Source organism: Amblyomma americanum, chromosome 1, assembly GCF_052857255.1.
Source record: "Amblyomma americanum isolate KBUSLIRL-KWMA chromosome 1, ASM5285725v1, whole genome shotgun sequence".
Classification (NCBI taxonomy): domain Eukaryota; kingdom Metazoa; phylum Arthropoda; class Arachnida; order Ixodida; family Ixodidae; genus Amblyomma; species Amblyomma americanum.
The window spans coordinates 41,116,671-41,137,414 of record NC_135497.1 but is presented as its reverse complement, the minus strand read 5'-3'; the positions used below and the strand labels follow the sequence as shown (position 1 = coordinate 41,137,414).

The 20,744-nt window shown below is 48.0% G+C and overlaps 1 protein-coding gene across 1 annotated transcript in view; it reads left to right on the top strand.

Annotated features, from left to right (window-relative positions):
- Positions 1-7,955: 7,955 nt before the first annotated feature.
- The window catches only part of LOC144132258 (uncharacterized), a 53,557-nt gene continuing 40,768 nt past the window's right edge, over positions 7,956-20,744 (top strand). Inside the window, exon 1 of the mRNA XM_077664537.1 lies at positions 7,956-8,022. The gene's annotated coding sequence lies outside the window, so the exon portion shown is untranslated. The remainder of the gene's footprint in view (positions 8,023-20,744) is intronic.

Below are 20,744 nucleotides of genomic sequence, written 5' to 3'. Positions count from 1 at the left end.
AGTGCTTCGCCCATCGGCAGGTAAGTACTGAACAGAAGAAACCTCTGAATTTTTTCTGTTCATATCGTGTCCCCGCAAAAACTGCACTCTTGAATGCTAGCTTGCAGTTTTTGTTGTTGTGGATGGCGGCGGTGGTGGTGGTAGAATCACTTGATAATTTATCTTATCCAGTGACCCTAGGTTGTAGGGGAATGCATCGCATCCTTGCATCTAACCACTGCAGAGAAGCCATCACGGCGGGTCACCGCTGCCACGTTCCAGCTTTTCATGTTGCGTGCTTTCAAGTTCAGCCCACTTGTATGGTTGCACATGAGTGGTTGGTCAATAAATGTGTTATATGGCCACAATTTGTTCAAATTTTAAAGGTAGTATCCGGGAAATCATGTTATCCGGAAACATATAAACCGGGAAATATAGAGCGTAACTCTAGGGGAAATTTTAATGTCCGCGATTTTGAGCTGACTAATCGGAAAATCTTGTCAACCGAGCATGTATCAACGGGGCTTTGCTGTTATTCAAACCATTTCTGCGCAATATTGTTATATGACGGCAGCCGATGAAGTCGGGAAGACGGCGGATGGTGAATGCGTGGTTTAAAAGCGGACAGCCTGGCACAAGCACACTCGCCCGCGCTACTGCCCACTCTGTAGTCTTATATTCACGTACACAACCTGCATGCCGGCCAACTATTCCCAATTTTCCGTAAAATGCACGAATTTTGACCAGTCTTACGATTTTAAAAATCTTGCATAAAATTTTATGGAAAATATGATTTAAAAAAAGGTCCGTACAGCTATTAACACTATTATGGCACCCTTCGCCGCCACGAGAGGGCGATTTATATTCGTGATATCATCAGCAGCGGCAAACGCAACTTCCTTCGTGTTCACATATTTGGACGACTTCGGGTGTTGGCCTCTGTTTTTGTGTGACCTGCGGCCGCATCCGACGCAGTGCGACTCTTGTGTTTTAGCAGTAGTTTCGCGGTGCAATGGCGGGCTCAAAGGCGAGGCAGTACTTCCAAGTATTTTTGAAGTCGTACACTTCAGAATATCCAAGCTTCGTGCCGTCTAATAAAGAAGTGCGGGTTTTTCACCATGTGTGCCTGTGATCTTAGCATTTCACATGGAGCCAAGTTTGACATCAAGGTCCTCATAGCTTCGAAAATGCACCAATGATACGTGTGAGCCGCGGAGAGTCAGCCAAGCCTGACAAGTTTTGTACTCAGTGACAGCGACCTCGGCATGATTCGTGCAGAATGCCATTTTACGGCGTTTTTAGTTGAACACAACATGCCGCTAAGTGTCAGTGATCACGATGGACAACTTTTCCGGAAAATGTTCCCCAGTTGCGAAGAAACCAAACGCTACGCTTGTGGTCGAAGGAAGACGCCTGCAATTGTTCGTGAAATCGCCGCGAACGCAGAGACTCCTTTGCTGGATGCCCTAAAAAGCAAGTATTTTTGATTGCTGTGGACGCAAGTAACAATAGGGATACGCAGCTTTGCCCTATTTTTGTGACATACTTCGCTAAAGAGACCAGTAGAGTTCTAAGGCGCCTTCTTTGCCTCGGGGCAATCCAAGGAGAAGCGATGGGTCATAATATTGGAAATGTGATTCTGGACGAAATGAAGTCCCGACGTTTGCCTCTTGAAAACCTGTTGACATTGTCTTTGGCACTCCGCCGATTGCAGCGATGCAAGCCGCCGCGGGACTCGCCGACTCGTTGGTTGACCCCTCCTCCCTATTAAAAAAAAGGCGGGAACCGGTACGTTTAATCCGATTTAATTAGAGTAATGGGCAGCACTGGACAACAAATCGAAGTTTGTAAGAATGTCCGGAACGTGTAGATAGAGTTCGCGCAATAAAAAGATGAGTTCAGATTCCTCTTTAGTGCAACTTTAAGTCGTTTTACAACATAACAGAGGCGAATGTGGCAACTTGTCCCTAAAGGTGCTAAGTTACCTCTGCTCTTTATGATGATACTCATGGATACAGCTTGAGTGTGCCCATCCACTTACTGAGCACAGACAAGAGCTAGAACTTTTGCAAAATATTTTTATTCCTAATGCAGGGCGGATGACTGAACAGGCTTAAGCAATGACAGACTTTGGGAGATTCCCACGTGGGACAAACCATCCTCCACACCGCCGTTATCTTTGTTCAGCGCAGATTCATAACGGTCTCTTCAGGGAACAGCCAGACTTAACTGAACAAACCAACACCACTATATGAAATAAGGGGCAAATATTTTACATAACGAACGTATGTAGAAGACTATGATTCTTGAATGACAAAAATATCGGTGTGCTCATAAAGTGCATAAATTATCGAAAACACAACAAAAAATGTTTGTTCGGAGCCCATTTAGCTCACGTTCATTTCATTGGCATGCAGCATAAGAGGAAAGCTGTCGCCATAAGTGTATGGGCATTTGTAGTTGCATATGACAGCCATAAGGTAGCCCATCAGTAAAATCTTCATAGCTCACTCTTTAAAAACTCTCTCTAAGGCTGGAAACCTTCCTCACGACCAATTATTTCCCGGTCCCCTAGTCCCAAGCCTGTGTTACCACAACTCGGACTCCTTGTTGGCTGAAGGCACATCGAGCATGCGTGGAGAGTCCGTCAGTCTTGCTACCCGCTCCCCTTCAACCACATCCCCAAAGATCCACGCTGGGTATCCATCCTGCTGCTCAATTTCTTTGCAATATGCTTCGGCATTCTCCTTTGGAAGGCACATCAGCAGCCCACTCGAGAAAGAGAAAATACAACTCACTAATGCCATACATTGAAGAGGCTGCACTTTTTAGCTTTTTTTGGATGAAACAAAAAAAAGTGCAACAAGCAGAGCTTGTTTTTGGAGTTGTTCCAGATTCCCAATACTTCTCTACAAATCGCCAAGAACCCTGCATCGACTCCAAAGACGGCTGCACACTTTCCCACGGCTGCTGGAGGTGTTGAAAAAAAAAGCACCGACGGCGATGGATCTTCGCTAAAAAGAAAAGGAGTTCATTCTGCACCACAAGAAACATTATAAATTGTCACTGCAACCTATGAAATAAACTTAAAATGAAATAGCCGCTGTTTTACCGCAATTCCTGTATTACCGCTAAATTGCTACAATTCGTGTGTTATGATTCTATATATATATATATATATATATATATATATATATATATATATATATATATATATATATATATATATATATGCACTTTTCATGCACTCCATTCCTTATCTAATGCCCGCAAGCGCCTTGAAGGAGGTATTGAAATAAATAAATTCTATGTGCTATTATATTGCCAAGAGAATTTGAGAAAACACCCAAAGTGATGATTTAACACGTTCATTGCATCTTGGGTGACCGGTGGGTGATGCAAGATACTGAATCGCGCGATGAATCTGTCGCTATGCTCTGATTTATCAAAAAGCCTGTGGAAAGGACACATGCCATGTCGCTGTAGCCATTTATTGGCGTTTCCAGGAAGCTGGCATTGGCAAGTAAAAAAATTGCTACAATAGTACTAAGGGCAGCGCTATCTGTGTGATGAGAAGAATTTTTCTCTATGCTAAGGAGCCCCCGACGGCGGCGGCGGCTGCGGCAAGCGCCAAGACGCAGCTGCAAGGAGACTCTCCGGAACTGACCAAAAGAATTCAATAAAGTTTTTCATTCATTCATTCATTCTATGTGAAGCCTCGAGAAGTTCCAAAGAGCTCCCTACTGCACCCTCCACAAGAGCCATGCAGCCATCACCAACCCGCCTGCCTCCACACACCAGAAGCCCATGCAGCAGCAGAGAAAGAAATGCAACAGTAAAATCAAATCTAAAGAGACAGTGGGAAAGTCAGCTGGCCTCCAGAAGCATCCCGAACAGGCCACAGCCTCTCCATGCCCCCTAGCTAGGGGGCTGCCAACCTAGACACCTTCAAGAAAAATTCTGTTGCGTGTACAAAGCCTCGGCTTAAAGTTAAAGCATTAATTAAAGTAAAAACATCAAAGTAATCACTGTAGTGTTCCGGTGATGACGTTCTTCTCCTGCTCGAACGCGAGCAAGAGCGCCTCACGGAAAGACGGGTAGACGACGATCTCCTTGAGGCGCTCCAGCGCCCAGCGGCTCCCGGTGACCATTAGCTGGAGAAACCACTCAAGCATGCGGTCCGTCTTGAGGTCGCACTGGATGTCCTGCACGCCGGACCAGTTCTTCATGATCTCCGTGAAGGTGTCCTCGTAGCGGCGCAGGATTTGGAAGAATTCTTTGTCTTCCCAGTTGATGTAAATCCTGGGGGGATAGCAAACAGGTTGGCGGAATACAACAAACGTATTTCAGGATACTGCGGTGAATACAAATATCGATGCACTGCGAGTAAGCGTGCTTTAGAAAAGCTGTAAACTCGCAGCTTGGATTTGCGAAACATGCAGTATCTGTTTTTTTAACTTCCTCAAAAAATGGCACTGAGACGGCGTATGCTGATTTTGTAGCACTTCTCCAAGCATGCAGATAACGTACACACGTAAGAAACGGCAGTAGAATAACCCACCAATTGTGGTTCATGGCACGCTTCGTTAGCATTTCGTTAGAAAACACCTCAAGGAAAGCCTGAAAGCAAGGCATTGAGGTGGGTAATGTATATGTGACGATTATCGCCGATTCATGCAATATCTGATGACTGTGCGGTGTAATCCCACGCAACTAGGCCTCACCAATTGGCCTACATCTTTGCTCTCCTTAGACTCCTTGTGAACTGCGGAAGTATGCAGCGGTGCGCACGGAAAAATGTTCACAGACTCACGGACGTCTTTCCTGTGTGATTGATGTTCTACGTTAATGTTACGCAGAACATGAGCACAACGTAAGTCCGAAACAAAGGTGACGCGAAGGTTTAATTATCAATTCCGGGTTTGAGTCAATAGGAGAGAGGAGCATTACTGGTACAGAATTCCCAGCGGTACCCTTGCTCAAGACAGGCATCGATGCCTCCTTTGCTGCCTGGAAATCTTTAGAAGCTGTCTGCTGCGTATTTTGAGTGTTTTGCAATTTAAAGGGTAACAGAAAAAATGCTGTGTCAATTTCTTTGCCTTGAAAGAGGTCCACAGGCCTATTAATCCTGACAACGAGCTCGAGACACCGGTGCGCAGGGTCAATAATTATTTGCAAACGATTTTGTACAGGCAGTTTCGGTCTCCGTCTGAGGCTTAAGTGAACCTCGATGCCAGGATTGCCCAGCCATCCCCGACGTATGCACTCCTGATGATGTCGGCGACGCCGGCAAGCACCAGAAACTGGCTGTCACAGGTTTCACAGGTGAGTTCGGTAACGTCACAGCGTAAGGGGCAAAGGTACCTTGACGTTACCGGATTCATTCAGTTCTTCAAGCGACGTCACTCCAGTTTCGAAGAAAGGTGTGAAATATACCAAATCAGCCTGCGCGGGGCACCCGAGGGGTGCCCCGCGCAGGCATGCCACGTTGCCGGACATGGAAAGCAGGTTGAGCGTGATCAGGGCTAGGTGTCCCAGCCGGTAGCGGCGTCGGCACTCCTTGGAGATGACCTCCCCATCGCTTCCGCCCTGGAAGATCTTGAGGCACCATGCGCACGTAAAGCGCAGGCACAGGATCACCAGCCTGTGTGGCGGCATGTCCCTCGAAAGGGAGCGGGACACCTGCTAAGGAAGGTGAATAGTGAGCCTCCGCCGATAACTGCCCCACGCTGAGGATGGCGCACAATTATTTAAGTGCATTTATCTATGAATAAGTTTTTCTGGGTAGAACGACGACATTCCCTTACTGTGTTACCACATAGAGTCGCCTTCACTTCGCAATGGGAGCGTGCGAAATGTCTTGAAGGACATTCGGCACGCTCAACCTACTTAAGCTCTCGGGACTTTCACAAAATAAACCTCAATCCCGGTTAAGTGCCCGATCGTGTGCATTTCCCCTTTGTTTGATAAAAAGCCGAACATAAGGCAGGAAAAATCGTCAGTGTAGGTTGACTGTTATTATTCTGTTATGACAGCGGAGACGTACTATCCCAGTCGAGATCGTACCAGCCTGTTGTCTAATGCAGGTTCGTCTACTTTACCGCTGGCCAAGCGCAGCTTATCCGGTACATGCGCAGTACGTAGGTGCTATGTTAAAACTTTATATTCATACCAACACAAATTGATGGTTATGCCGAGTTACATGGTGATCATCATCCTGGTAGACCTACGACGCAGCTGTGAGGTCAAAACACGAGACAAAACGCCAGCACTTCGCAATCTTCCGATAAAACAGCGCATGGCGCCTCCTTTCAAAGCGGCCACATGTAGCTGTATGCTACGTTTCTGTTTAAAAAACAGACTGAGTTTTGTTCGAGCAGCCGAACCACATTGCTGCCTCTATCCCGCTTCTTACGGCCGTTGGATGGTGAACTAAAGCCAGCAACGGCGATGCAGAGAAGAGCCTTATGCACGAAGCACATAAAGGAGCCCAGCCCTCTAGCTTGTAGGTCTACTCCTTGGTCTCGTAGCCCAGGAAATCCACGCAACGTAGCTCTTTTGCTGGAGCCACGCACTTTGACGCAGGCCTCGCGCATAACTCCTATGTGTCCTTGACGAAGAGGAAATCGCGACTGTAATCTATCCAGTCGTACATGAGTCTGAGCAGGTTGGTCAGCACCTGCGTGTCGCCGTGCTGTGCGCCGCCCTGGTCGCCGCCACCAGGGTGCGGCACGCTAAGCAGCAGTGGCCCGAGTCGTTGGCTGGAGCTGTTGCGCGATGCCGGCACGAGGAGGCAAGAGGACGTGTTGACCACGATGCGCATGAGCACATCGGACTCCACCCAGGTGAAGCTCTGGCTGCCACCTTCGGAGGACTGAAGCTCGTACGTCCCCTGCTCCCCAACCCCGCATAATACTTTTTACAATTTGTCTTCCACAAGGTGTTAGCCTTGAACTTGTCGCCGTAAGGTGTTGAGTGTGCTGTCGCGTCGAAAGAAACACGCCGAAGCGAGACCATGGACCTTTCCAAAACATACATCGCAGTGAAATATCTTCAGAAAACGCAGAAAATTTTGCGGAGACACTGAACCTCCACCTCTAAGGGTGTGGCGTGACAGCCGCTCCTTTTTTAAACGCAGACACGCACACTCAACCGCAAATAAAAGTTAATTTGTAATACAGATCTAGCGCCTCCTATCTTGAATTGTGACGCCGCCCGCAAGCTTAACGCGATTTATCGAGCGTGTCGTTTCGAGTGACATCAGCACAATTAATAACGATAGTGACGGCAGGCCATCCTATGGCCACCCGTTTTCGTCAGCCACCGCAAACACACCGTGCAACATGGTCTCGGACGTAACGTCCAACGCTCCGTGGCACTGGGGTCAGTCCTCCAAGTCACGCGCTTCACCATCCGCGTTAAATCTGCGGAAGCTAGTATCCCTCCCTGATATGTTATTTCGGCCATTAAGTTCTACATACGGCTAAATAACAATGCGAAGGACAAAGAAAGTGACACGACTACAACACTTTTACCAAGATAATCAAGCGGCAGCCTTTATCGTTGCGTTCCTGAGCCATATCTGTTTTCTGCTCGTTTGTTCGAACGCCCAGCTTCCCTCAATATGCACTGACGACAGCACAGCTGAATACCAGATTGAAAGCGCTGTACGCCTGCCTTAAGGTTCTCGTGAGCCTCCTCGAGCTGCTCAGAGAATAACTCCTCCAGCTTTCGGCGCACCACATGCTCGACCTGGCTCTCGAGCACAATGACTATGTCCTTAGGGTCGTTCGCCCTCATATATCTGCTGAGCTTGGACACAGCTCCGGAGAGAGCCTCGCTTTCGCTTTCAGAGCGGTACGACTTCAGCAGTGCCCGAATCTTCTTAGCGTACCTGGAGCAACGGAAAAGGTTGAGGTACTACCACTGAACTGTGATTTGTGCGTGGAAACGGGGAGGAAGAAGAAGAAGTTTGCTTGGCTGACGTGTTTTGCTTGCAGCTGCTGTTCTCTGGTTCTCCTGGTGGTTCCGGATTGTTCGTTGGTGAGCCCGTACTACGTTGGGGGGTTTTGGCCAAGGCGTAGGTTAAGGCGCAGTTCATGTGAACTTGATGGTGCGTTTTGTTGAGAGACGTCGCTGACCTCCGCAGGTGAAGGGTTGGCAGTTTGGTTTGCCAGCTTGTCAGCCCAAAGTCTGCCGCTTGAGTCCTCCCAAAAAAATGGCATTGATGCAATTCGCGTTGCTCTCGTCCCAATCGGTGAGGGTGCAAACAAAATGAAAACCCCCAAACTAATTCAACAAGAGCTAAGATCATTGGCAGCCCATTATCTGAAGATCTAGGAAACGCGTCCATTTGGCCGTTGAGGAATGGTGTGCAAGTCCTAAGGCATCGCTTGTGTTGCTGACTTGCTTCAGTGCAAAATTTTCAGCTCATTTCCTGTGAAAGCATTCATTCCCGAAGAGCTTGCATGCGTCAAGGGAATCGTACGTGGGGTCGACCCAGCACGATCCCCGCAAGAAATTCTAGAAGAATTTCAGGATTCAGGACTTGGGGTCCTTTCAGCCTATCGCTGTAGTAGAGAGGTAAATGGCTCGCGTGTTGCTGCTGAGTCTCTAATTACAACTTTTGCTGGCTCTTCCTGCCCTGCTAGGCTAAAGATTTGGCCGATTGTTTACCTTGTGGACCCTCTAGAACCCCCACTCTTCAGTGCACCAACTGCTGTCGGTTCGGGCATAGCGGCGAAGCATGCAAGTCGGAGACCCCCTGCCGTTTATGTGGAGAAGATCATTGTGCTGATAACTGCACTTCAGAGACCCCTCATTGTTGCCTCTGCAGCAAAATTCACTCAGCTCATGATGTCGACTGTGCAAAACGTAGCGAAGAGCGTAGCTTGCTGGACATTATCAAAGAGAAGCGGTGCTCAAGAGCCGATGCTTACGCTGCTCTTAAAAGGAAAAAAGACTCATACGCTACTCATGTGCGCGCTTCTGTTGGAGACATTGAGTCCAACTTGATGCCTAAAATGTGACCACAGTGGAAAAGGTTCTTAATAAAATGATTGAGCGAATGCTGAACACTTTTTGTGAGGCGTTGGCTCAGTGTGTTGCAGTTCAATCTGCGTCAACATCAACATCCGTCCTGCCAGCAACGTCTGCATCTGTTTCAGCTTGTGCAGCTAGTGCTGGCTGCTCATCAAACTCCTGATGCTCCCCAGGTCCCTCCTAACATCTCTGTTCCTAGCAGTGCATGTCGCACTGACATCTGTCCACGAATGTCGAAATACCGTGCCCTACGCACAAGCGCCGTGTTTCCTCGTCACCATCTAATTCTAGTTCTCCACAGATTAAAGCTAAAAAACGACCAGCCAAACTTCTTCCTCATGTTGATATCGTTAAAGAGGCGGTTTCTGCCTCTTCATTTGGTCGGTTTCCATGGCAGGTATCAAAGTGCTACAATGGAATTGGCGATCCGTATTGTCTTCTCTTCCAGATCTAGAAATACTTATTCACAAACATAAACCTGATATTCTGCTTTTACAAGAAACTTGGTTATCACCTTGTAAATCATTTTAATGCGAAACCTTCGAGTTTTCAGGTCAGATCGAAATGTTGGCAGAGGAGGCGGATTGGTAGCCATGCTATCTACACATTTATGTCATCAGACATCTATCTCTAAGAAAATTCCTCTCCCTAACTGAGAGCTTTTAGCGATCAAAATTTCATTTCCACATTGCGCCGATATTGTAATTGCTAACGTCTATTTTCCTTTAGGTGCACACAGGACAGACCCTTTAGACAGCTTGGTGACTGGCATAAGCAGTGCAGTCATCGCAGATTTTCTCACCATAGTGACAGGGAAGTCGTACTGATTCCTGTGACAAGCTTCTCTGGTCGTGGCTGTCTGTAAATTTTGTACGCTGCTGCAAATATAGAAAGATGACCTTTAAGCGAGGGGTTGATCGCTCAGTCATTGACTTAACAGTATCAGCAGGTAGGCTAGAAGTGACTGACTGGTCGACAGAAGATTCGGGTACATCTAGTGATGACCTTCCTATAACAATCACTATCCGGTTATCTCCGCTCAAAGCTAGTTGTGTAACCCACAAATTTTTCAGCCACAATATTTATAAAAACCTGATATCCGCTTCATTTGCCTCTATAGTTAGTACAAGCCGGAAAGACAGAGCTCAGTAGACGGTTTCGTTTTTGCAAAATGCAGTAGAACCCTCCATATTCTCTGTACCCGCAGCAGCTTCTAATACACGTCGTCTTCTTAGTGGACAGAAGAATTTGAGAAGGCCTATCGTCGCAGAAAAGCGGCCTGGAAGAGGATATCCTGCAACCAGAGTGCAGCTAACTGGTTAAATTACAAATTCTTTCCGGCATCATTCAAAAGAACAACGCCAAAAGCCAATGAGGAGTATAAACAATATTTAAACACATATCTTAAAAATCCTAGCAATCGAGAGACCCTGTATAGATTCATGGCACATAAGAGTCCTGCAGTCTATCTCCTCACTAGTTCGACAGTGTTATCACCACAAAAGGCTCAGGAAACCCAGGAGCGTATTGCTTAGGGATTGGCGTTACGCTTCCAGGCGCAGAGAAATGTCCCTTTGTGCTCAATCTCACCCTCTTCGAATTAAACCGAGGTTGATGCATCAGAGCTCCTCAGTCCTGGTAATGTTGCATCCTGCAGCTTCTGGACAAGATGGTGTCACTGTTGGTACGATTAAAATTTTAGCCCAATATTTTACAAGCGACCTCTTATATATGGTCAATGCTTCGTTGGAAAATGCATGGATTCCAGTAGAACACGTTCTTGGGCAAGTTGGTTCTTAGCTTGATTAGATGAAGCGCACAAAAACACAGCACACAGGAAAGTAAGACACGAGACAGGCGCTGGATTCCAAGCATTTGGAAGACAGTGAAAATTATTTTATTGATGAAACATGCAGGATAAGGATACGTCTCAGATAATATTTGGCCAATTGAGCTGACTTCAACTTTAGTCAAATTTATAGAAATAACAGTAGACAGACGCTTCACAAAACATGTTCATGACGTCAACGGTCTCAGCTCAGCGCAAATGGGTCTTCGCCGCGGATGCTCTATATGGTCCGCGCATGTGGATCTAGAGAGCAGAATTCGGCTTTCGCTACGCAGAAGGGAAGTTTCAGCTTTGATCACTCTTGATGTAGCAAAGGTCTATGACAGTGTAGAACATACTTTTTAGCTTTACAGACTTGCTCTGTAAAATCCTCCAGCCTACATTTATGCGTGGATATCTGAATTTCTCAAGGACAGATACTTTTATTGCACTCAGGAAACCCTATGTTCTAAAACATATTATCAATGAAGAGGTGCGCCGCAAGGATCGGTGCTATCCCCGCTGCTTTTAATATTTTGCTCAGTGGCATCCCCATTCGTCCTGATATAGCACTTTTTGTGTATGCGGATCACATAGCTTTTTTCGCCTCGTCCAGAGATATCCATTCCCTTTACCACATTCTGCAGGGATATTTGGATGCTTTTGGAGGAAAATCGAAAAAAACGCTAAGGCGCCCGTGTGCTGTGCGATGTCAGTGCACGTTAAAGATCCCCAGGTGGTCGAAATTATTCCGGAGCCCTCCACTACGGCACCTCTTCTTCCTTTCTTCTTTCACTCCCTCCTCTATTCCTTCCCTTACGGCGCGGTTCAGGTGTCCAACAATATATGAGACAGATACGGCGCCATTTCCTTTCCCGAAAAACCAATTATTATTATTATGCTCTTCGAGTATGGTTCCAGGGTAATAATTTATTCGAAATGACCGGCGGAGAAACAGACGGGGATCCGAGAAGAAAAAACACTGACGACAGGACGAGCGCTAACATCTCTTTAATTTCGAGAAAAGCCCAGCATAATATATGCCAAAAATCAAGTGACAATCAGGGGGCCAAAGATTACAACCTAATACACAGTCATCAAGGGGCGGCCAACATATGTATGAACCAGGAGGAAAGAAAACCACCAAAAATTGAAAAAGGGCGTGAAACTTTATGAAGTGAAACGATCAAAAGCACTTGAGCCAGCAAAACCAAAGAAAATACACGTGCAAAACGACATCGTGGCCGAAGGGCGGTGTCAAGAACACGTTAACAGCAACAACGACCGAGCCTAAAAGGGCCCAGCAAGCGAAGCAAAAGCAGAGTCAGAAATCTAAAATCAGATAAAACGTCATGCAACCCTACGGATGCCACAAGAAACTAAAAACAAACGAATACAACCTAAAACTGAGCAAAAAACTTGTCAACACCAAGAAGGTAAGAGGTAAAAACAGTCTACATGTAAAACACAATTTGAACGATTACCGTCCACGATTGAGCCGCACCAAAAGCCTGAGGAGAAGAATGCGCTCCGGCTAACATAAGAAAACTTCATGAGCAAACGGGAAGTGGCAGACGAACATGCAAAATACATGTATCCATGTATCCTCTAATATAGGTTTAAATTTGTGGCGAGGCTGGTTGCAGTGGTATTGCTAGGTTACCTCCAGACCCTCTATCTACGTTGAGGAAGTGCTCCCTGGCCCTGACATTAAAGCATCTTCCCGTTTGGCCCATGTACACACTACCGCACGTTAGGGGTATCTGATAGACAACCCCAGCCCGGCAGTGTGCGTCAGAGAAGATCATGACATCGTCGAGATATACGAGGCACGACTGCCACTTCAGGCCAGACAGCGCGGTGTCCATCATTCGTTAGAATGTGGCATGCGCCGAGCACAAGCCAAAAGGGAGCACCTTAAACTCGTACAAATTGTCAGGAGTGATAAAGGCGGTCTTCTCTCAGTCGCGTTCTTCGACCTCCATTTGCCAATACCCACTGCGGAGGTCAAGGGACGAAAACTAGGTGGCATGGCGCAGGCGGTCTAGGGAGTCATCAATTCGTGGCAGAGGGTGCACATCCTTTTTCGTGACGTTATTGAGGCGTCTGTAATCCACGCAGAACCTGAGAGTGCCATCTTTCTTCGTGACAAGGACAACAGGCGATGCCCAGGGACTCGGGAACGGTTGTAAGACGTCGTCCTGGAGCATTTGTGTAACTTGGCGGCGGATAGCGTGACGTTATTTTGAAGACACCCGATAAGGGCGCTGACATAGTTAGTGGTATTTGGTCGTCAGCAACGATAATTCCGTGCTTTGTGAGTGGCGTCTGTCGCACCTTGGAAGTTGATGCAAAACAGTCGCGGAAGGAATAGATGAGGTTTTCTACATAACGTTTCTGACTGGCCAAGAGGTGCGGGTTTACACAGGTCGGAATGGCTGTAGCCATTGCATCGTCTAGGTCTTACGAGGTGGACAATGAGCACTGCTTGGTACACTCTAAAAGATCGTCAAAATAAGCGACGACCTCTGTCTTCGTTAAATGCTGCGGCACACGGGTGAAGTTGGTGACTAAGATGTCAGTTCAACCGTTGGCAAGTTCTACTAGGCCTCGAACTACACAAACTTACCGAGCGAGGAGGGGCGACATGTCCGCTTCAGCGATGCCAGGAGTGCCGGTGCTGTCGTTACACTCGACTGTGACGAACTTGCTGGCTCAGGGAGGGATTGCTATGTGGTCGTCACATACGCGTAACGTTACTCTTCTGGGCTCGGTGTTGGTGTCAACGGCTCGCTGGGCGGAAAAAGATACCAAGAGCTCGCGAAGTTCGATGGCTGCACAGTACTCTTCAAGGAAATCCATGCCCAGAATGAGATCTTTTGAACAGTGACGTAATACGGCAAAGGAACCAGTGAAAGTAAGACCGCGGATCTGGTTGGGACAGGTGTAGCTGCCGCACTACAAGGCCACCGGTGGTGCGGATCACGGATCCACACAAAAGCGCCAGAACCTTACGGAGAGTTGTGGCGAGCTGCCTGCTCATCACAGAAAAATCAGCGCCGGTAGCGACGAGTGTGTTCACTTCATGACAGTCGGCAATTAGTCGCCGACCGATTTTTTGGATTGAAGGGACCCGAAAAATGGTCCGAATAATTGAACAGTCCCAAAAATTTGTGAAGTAGAAAAAAATCACTTTACTGAGATAAAATCGGCTTAAAAATGTCACTGATTTTACCTCGCGGCACGTTTCTCTTGCTGGCGACAATTTGCGCCTGTATTTGCGCCAAACTTGTGCTTTCACTGTACATGCTAGACATCAAGGTCACCGAATTGAGTTGGAATACTTCCCAGGCTTCTTTGACGGACCTAGCGGGACCATGTTGTCCACAACCCGAGTGTGCACCACACCGCTCATCAAACACACGCAAAGATAAGGCTATTTTCGCTCAAAGCGGCGGAACCGCCGGACGCAATCACAAAACGGTGAACGGATGTAACTTCGTGAAGACTGAGCGCCACTCGGTCGACGCGGTAAGAAAAACCCAAGTGACGAAACGGCGAATGGCGAACGTATGGGACCCGCCGCTGTGGCTCAGTGGTTAGAGCGCTCGGCTACTGATCCGGAGTACCCGGGTTGGACCCCGGCCGCAGTGGCCGCGTATCAAAGTAGGCGGAACACAAAGGCGCCCGTGTGCTGTGCGATGTAAGTGCACGTTAAAGATCCCCAGGTGGTCGAAAATATTCCGGAGCCCTCCATTATGCCACCTCTTTCTTCCTTTCTTCTCTCAGTCCCTCCTTTATTCCTTCTCACCGAGATGTCAGAAAGCATCTGCACAATTTCCTGCCCCCGACAACCAATTCTCAATGGATGCGACAAGCGATAACTGCCCGCGACAACGTCGGTGACAAAAGCAAGTTCACGGCGATGACAATCTAGCTGACCTCGAAGTGTCAGAGATCGCAGGGACCTCTACTGGGAACAATGAGGTGCAGAAAGTATGTCAAGCCAATCCAATGGCGCAGCGTAAATCCACCTCAATCCAAGATGGCGCTTTTTGCGCCGGCGACAAGCCGATAAGATGGCCGATTTTGGCTTGCAGGCGACTGAAATTAGTCCGAAAAATCGAACTTTCGGACTTTGGAAGTCCGAAATATACGTCGCGAATATGTATGTGCTTCAATGGAATGACTGACGGTTTCTCATCGAGGTCCGAAATATCCTACCAGTCCAAATTATTGGAGTCCGAATTACACGTCGGCTACTGTACTAAAATTTCAGCAGAAACTAATCGTTCGCAGCACGTCGGTGAGGTCGTCACACCGGGTCGTCGCCGCTCGGGCCGTTGTGTCGAATCGTCGGATGCAGGCTGTTTACTCTGTGCAGTGGCGGCAGTCCTACCCCCAGAGGACGCCGTTTTCAGTTTTCCTAGTGAGGGGACGTGCCTCTGAACTGACCATAGGATGAGGGCCGACTGGGCGAAGCAAAGCGCCTCGGGGACGGCAATCGCGATTGGCGCCGCTGCGAGGTCGGGGGCAGCACCTGAGTGGCCAGGTATTCAGGTGAGTAGCATGGAGTACATTGCCTGTAGAAGATGTGCTTGCTGACGGAGTATCCAAGTGGACGTGTCGCAGTTCTTCGCTTACAATGCTCCGCACAAGCTCCCGCAACGCCTCGTCCCCGGGGGCTGGCAAGGACGTGCAGTAGTGAGCAGCCGCTACATTTGCCTGACGTCCGTATTGGGCACTCCGTTCCTGCAGCGAACATTCCATGCTCGTAACTTCCTTGGCGAAGGCAGCGACGGTTCTCGGAGGGTCGTGCATGAGGCCAGCAAACGGCTGGTCCTTTACCCCCACGCATAAGGTACCGCACCTTTGTAGCTTCGGGCATGGCCGGGCAGGCCCGATTGAAGAGACGAGTCATGTCCTCAATAAACATGGCCACGCTCTTGTTGGACTGCTGTGACCTGCAGCGAAGGGTAATTCCAGCATTTTCCTTTCGCTCGCTCGAGCTGAATGTGGCGAGCAACTCACGGCGAAAAGCGGCCCAGTTGGAAAAAGATGCCTCGTGGTTCTCGAACCACGTTTTCGCCATGTGTAGCAGTGCGAAATACACATTAATCAGCTTCCGCTCGTGATCCGATTGGTTGAATGCAGCAGCACGGTCAAAACAGGCCAACCAATCTTCAAAAACCTCGAACCGGACGCCATGGAAGTATGGTAGCGACCGCGGTGTGAGAATGCCGTACGGCGGGGCACTGCCGGAGTACCGACCTGTCTGGCTGCCAGTGGTGGAGGTCATATCTTGCACAGGCCTTGTCAGTGGCTCAAACTCGGATTGCAGGCCTCGCAGGCGACGGCTCGCTTTGTGCACAGGTGTGGCGTCCGCGCGTCGTGGAGAATTGTCAAGGAAATCGTTGGGGTCAGCGTACATGGGATGGCACCCAGCGCCTCCACCAAATGTCACCAACAAAAGTAGCGGGACGCGGGAAGCACAGCAGTTTACTGGAGCAAGGCTTGCCGAACAACCGTGCTCATTAAAGACAAAGAAGACGTTCTGCCAAGCACTAAGAGACAGGTTCAGCTACCAGGTGGCGCCGGCAGAATGTCAGCAGTGTGGCAATATGCCTATTTTCTTCTTTTTAACGTTGACTGCTAGCCGGAGTTGGTCGCGGCGCCCACAGCGCATGCATTTCGAACGCTATCCTCGCGTGGGTCTTGAAAAGTTGGGTGCGGCCTTTACATGGATATTATTTCTTAAATATTTCCTGCCAGAAAACGGGGTGCAGCCAATACACTGTTGCGGCCTTTACATGCGTTTATGCGGTATATTGCAACGGACGTAGCTGCTAGCGTCGGCACGCACACTGCCACTTTTGGTTCACACTGCTACCGAAGATGGTCAACACATCTGGGATGATGATGATGATGGTGGATTTTTATCGCACAACGGCATCCGTGGCCAAAGAACGCCATGGCACAAGGTTTCTTCTACTCAGGGTGGGGGGGCGGGGGTATGAAAGACCCGTTTCCAAGCATTTTACCCCAGATAAGCCGAGCGCCAGGCCAGGGGAAGGCTTGTACCCATTATACTATCACTGGTGGCTTCCCAGCGGCACTGGGGATCGAACCCCATACCTCCCGCATGCGAAGCGGAGGGTGTGTGGTTTGATCCCTAGTGCGCCGGTCAACAAATCTGTGCACTTAGCGGCAAATAACTGCTCACTACCCTACCAAACGAGTTTGCAACCACTTGAAAAGAAAATAGCGATGTTAATGCACGACTCTTGAGCCGGTGCTTAAATGCGTGCACTAAAACAATGGCACAGAGTGGACTGACATTCCAACTTAATTTCGATTGCCGATTCTTGCCATCATCAGCACCAAACTTAAGCGAAGCGGAGGACATGGTAGGCGTATGCTGGCGCTGCCTGAAAGTCACCACGTTTGATAAAAGATGAGCAGTGCAAGCAGCGCAGCTGGTAAAGTTTGGCTCTTTGAATTCCACTCTGAGAATCATGACAGCTGCACCGGTATTAAAGTACGCATAGCAAACGCTGCGCCAGCTCGACGAACCCGACTGCATCCAAATGGAAAACAGAAGCTGTGGACGTGTTGTTGACAGACCACCATGTAGTTTCGCATGTTGTCTGTTCGAACCTGAGTGGTATTCTGTACTTTATTTTGGACCTTGTAGAACCTAAATTTCGATTATTCAGAATAAGTAAGCCGCGAGCGATCGCTGCTGCCACGGTCGAGCCAGCTCTTTTCCACCGAAGAATGTGCCATTCCGGATTCTATGTGCCAGTGCAACGGCTTAGGTAAAATGGCAATTTCTGTGCCTCATTGCTGCGACTTGAGGCAGTGGTACACGCAGTGTTTATTTTAATTCCTGTGTATTTCTAGCAGCAGCGCAAGCAATACAGCCTACAAAGATAGTGCTCTGTCGAGCCAACAACGCAACTGTGGGAACATTCATTACAGCTCGGAAGCCACTACCAATATGGAACAAAGAGTGGAGAAATGGGGTGAAGGGTTGTTGTAGCCGTCAGCTTTCTGCTTGTTTACTCCTGTGAACATGGCCAGGCCGCCGTTGCCCTTGGTATGAACTCTGTAGTTTGGACTTATTCGCAGACAACAGTGCAACGGCTTTAGGACAAAGATACACAGAAGGAAGGGCTTAAAGTACTAACACAGCGCTGCGTTCGTCCTTTCCACACTTCCTTCCGTGTATTTCCTTCGACCTAAAGCCATTTTGCTGTTGTCTACGTATATGTCAAATCTACAGTACCGACAAGCCGAAAAAGTAACACTTCTGAAGTCTGTCCACGACTCGCGGAAGAGTGAGGGGATGCCGAAATCTAGCATTGCAGAGAATGTACAGCCAGGTGGCAAGGGGCGTGCGCTACAGCACAGTAGCACAGAATTCGTTCACGACATAGTTCGTGGTATGGCCTGTGGGCCGCCCGCGCAAATGGTCTCGGTAGCATGCGGTGTGCGGTCACACCTGCACATTGGGCATAACATAAGCATAACCCCATCTCGAATACAAGGTTCATTTGATTCACTTGCACTACGTGTACTGGCTCTCGAGCCGCTGCACTTTGCCATTCGTTTCAGCGGTGCAGCACGACACTCTCTGCACGACTCCGTTCATTAAAAAAATGCTAATGTCGTGTGGGTCTACTTCAGGAGAAGCTAAAGAAAACTGTGCTCCTCCTCAGTGTTCAGTGCCGAAATCATGCAGATTGTGGAGTGGAAGTATGCTATGGAAAAGCCGGAATTGGGTGCACCCACGCTAGCACCGCATTTCCTAGTGGTGATGCGCCACCCGCGAGGCTCGGGCACTGGCGGAATACGTGCCATAATAGCACGCAGTTTGTTTACCCACCACGGTGGCTGTCGTTCAGGCGCTTGTCTACCAAGCCGGAGTAGCTGGGTTTGAACCCGACCGTGGTGGCCGCATTTGTTGGATGCAAAACACAAAAGGCGCCCGTGTGCTGCGCAATGTGTGTGCACATTAACGATCCCCAGGTGATCGAAATTGTTGTGGAGACCTCCACTACGGCACCTCTTTCTTCCTTTCTTCTTTCATTCCATCTTTGATCCCTTCCTTTACAGCTGTTTGGTACCCGTGTACGAGATATGTAAGACAGTCACTGCATTGTTTCCTTTCCTCAAAACCAATTTTCATTTTTTACGCAGTTTGGTTGGTTTCGCTAGGCCTAGCATGCTTCACTTCGAAACCACAATGAAAGTACTCTGAATCTTGTCAAAGTTTATGATAAAAGACCTAACCTTGTTACCAGTTTGCTGCAATAATCTCGCATCAAAATGAACATATAATTGATTTCCACAAGGCATTCGACTGTGAAGCGTGCAGAAAAGCAGGCCAGGCGGAGGTCTCCTTAAAGCGATTGCCGCGTGTCGCACGCATGGAGTTCCGCTCGAACCGTTGGCCAGGGCATCATTACTGACATTCAAGCACCGGATCTTTGCGAGGATCATAAGAACTTATATTGACAAGATGCTTCCTAGTAAAGTGATCTAACAACCGGTTTTACTCCGGGCGGTTAATTCGTGCTGGCCGTCAGGCATGCGTCCTGTCATCCATACTTCAGTGCATTGTGTATTTGAAGGATTTGCTGGGGCTGTGCTAATGCGTCAAAAGTGTTTCTCAGCATAAAATGGGTCGCGAATTGGGGGGCCCAACTGTAGTCGGAAAAATTTTATGAAAAAATGCTGGTCCCATGTAAGGGCTACACCCTGTCAAAACAACGAAGAAAACATTGGCCACTATGTAAGTATATACGGTTTATTTCGTGATAATGTTGCTATTTTCTGCTTCGTGTTGGCCTTACCGTTATGATACTGGATAGCATAACAAAGATGAGAGTTGAATGGCACGTGAGGTACAATGACTTTTTCAAGACTTGTGTTTTGAATGATTCAGGCCTCACTTAAGTAAATTGCTCCAAACTGAAACTTTTGTTTTATTGTGCTCTGAGCATTATTTCTTGATGAGGCTCAGAAAGTCAACTTGGCTGAGCTTGAGATCTGGAAAAATGTTTAGTTGTATTTAAGAGTATGGTACTCCATGAAATATGTATCTACGTACAGTGCCTTGATGCAGTTCGCACGCATAAAACGCATGTCTGCTGTCCACTTTGGGCACAGGATTGTTGGCGCACACGCACCTTTTCCACATGCGGCTGCCTTCAGCAGAAGTTCGGACAGTCTCTAAATCAGCAGAGGAATGATACCCCATGAGCGTCAGTAATAAATAAAGGGCAGCGGCAATAAAGGTTGAAGTCAGCTTTCGCCAGCCTCTGTAAGAAAATGCCATGAAGATAAAAATCAACTTTCGCCTGCCTTCGTTACTATCACTTGAAGAAATAGAAACCACGACAGTGCATCAGAGCAAACCATTCGACTCATGAAAGATCGAAATCTGTTCTTTCTCCACTAAGGTAGCATGAGAACTTCTTGTTCACTCCAGTAAGCTTGTATATTCTTTAGGGCATGAAATTCAATCACAAGGTCGGAACCGTTGCCATATGGCAAAAATGCTGGGGCACAGACATTGGTCACGGTATATGAATGGAAAAACCAACGAAGGGTTAAGGCAGTTCTGATTTTGTTCTATTACCCTAGAAAGGCAATTTATCAGTGCCGAATTAGTTTTTTAAGTATATAGCCCCTGTAACGATCACTGATATGTTGTGCAGCGGTACTCCAGCTGCGCCATTTGTGCCATTCTGATATATCTACATTTTGATGTGCCAGTCTGCTCCAAAAGTGGCAGAATTGTCATTATTGCACCTTAGCTGCGCCAGAAAGAAGACGCAGTGACGGAAAAATTTGAAAATTGAAAATTGGTTGTTGGGGAGAGGAAATG